Here is a 1757-nt window from a genome sequence, read left to right as displayed (position 1 = left end):
ACAGTGACTCTGTGTATTCCTTCCATCTTCTCTTGATGCTTTCTGCATCATTCAATAATTTGCCCAGAGTCTAGTGTTGAATTTTTTTTTCAGTTCCCTCAGCTTGAGAAATGCTGGGCGTGTTCTTTCATTTTGGTTCTCTGATTCCAGATCCTTGCACATTTTGTTGTAATATTTGACTTTATCCTCTCAAGCTGATCTTTGAAATTTTCAGTTTAGCTCTTGGACCTCCTCATTTCTTCCATTTGCTTTAGCATTTCTACACAGGAGAGCCATTTCAGTGTCTCTTCTGACATCCATTTTGACCTTTTACTTCTTTCTTGTCTTAATAATTTTTGCTTTCTTCATGTGTGATGTTCTTGATGTCATCCTACAACTCTTCTGATCTTCGGTCTTTAGTGTTTAATGTACCAAATCTGTTCCTCAGATGATCTCTAAATTCAGGTGGGATATATTCAAGGTCATATTTTGGCTCCCGTGGACTTGTTTTAATTTTTTTCAGCTTCAGTTTGAATTTGCATATGACATAGAATGTCCTATTCATGAATCAAGGAAAATTGGAATTGTCAAAAATGAAACCAGCCCAGAGCCCCAGAGTCAAAGCCGGTTCCGGTTCCAGTTTTGCTGCAGCCTGCCGCCTCTTCCTTCTCTTTCAACATGACAGATGGCGCTGTGTCCTTCGCCAAGGACTTCCTTGCAGGTGGAGTGGCCGCGGCCATCTCCAAGGTCCCAGTAGCACTCATCAAATGGGGCAAGCTGCTGTTGCAGGTGCAGCATGCCAGCAAGCAAATCACTGCAGTTAAGCAGTACAAGGGCATTCGTTATCGATTGTGTGGTTTGGATCCCCAAGGAGCATGGTAACCTGGCAAATGTCATCAGATACTTCCCCATCCAAGCTCTCAACTTTGCCTTCAAAGATAAATACAAGCAGATCGTCCTGGGTGGTGTAGACAAGAGGACCCAGTTTTGGTGCTACTTTGCCGAGAATCTGACATCCGGTGGTGCTGCTGGGGCGACATCCTTGTACTTCGTGTACCCTCTTGATTTTGCCCGTACCCTCCAGCAGCTGACGTGGGGAAAGCTGGTGCTGAAAGAGAGTTCAAAGGCCTTGGTGACTGCCTGGTTAAGATCTCCAAGTCTGGTGGGATTAAGGGTCTGTACCAAGGCTTTCATGTGTTTGTGCAAGGCATGATTATCTACCGGGCTGCCTACTTCGGTATCTATGACACTGCGAAGAGAATGCTTCCAGATCCCAAGAATACTCACATCTTTGTCAGCTGGATGATCGCTCAGTCCATCACGGCTGTGGCTGGGTTGACTTCCTACCCATTCGACAATGTTTGTTGTCACATGATGATGCAGTCAGGGCGCAAAGGAAATGATATCATGTACACAGGTACCACTGACTGCTAGAGGAAGATTGCACGTGACAAAGGAGGCAAAGCCTTTTTCAAGGGTGCATGGTCCAATGTGCTCAGAGGCATGGGTGGCGCTTTTGTGCTTGTGTTGTATGATGAAATCAAGAAGTACACATAAGTTCTTTCCTAGTTTGTTTTCCCCTGTGAATAGGCATGTTGTAGTATAGAACACATCTTGAGCATTCTTGACGACTGTTGGCTGTCTGTATCCATGGCAACTATCTACTGGTTGAAAATGGGAAACAATAATATTCATTGGACCACTTTTCTCTGAAAGCCATTTCCATGATGACACTGATGATGATGATGGGACTCAGTTATATTTTTTATTTCAGTCAC

At 44.2% G+C, this 1757-nt stretch overlaps 1 pseudogene; it reads left to right on the top strand.

Moving 5' to 3' along the window:
* Positions 1–657: 657 nt before the first annotated feature.
* Positions 658–1536, top strand: LOC102828304 (annotated as a pseudogene).
* Positions 1537–1757: the final 221 nt, after the last annotated feature.

Source organism: Chrysochloris asiatica, unplaced genomic scaffold, assembly GCF_000296735.1.
Source record: "Chrysochloris asiatica unplaced genomic scaffold, ChrAsi1.0 scaffold00114, whole genome shotgun sequence".
NCBI lineage: Eukaryota > Metazoa > Chordata > Mammalia > Afrosoricida > Chrysochloridae > Chrysochloris > Chrysochloris asiatica.
This window is presented reverse-complemented; position numbering and strand designations above follow the sequence as displayed.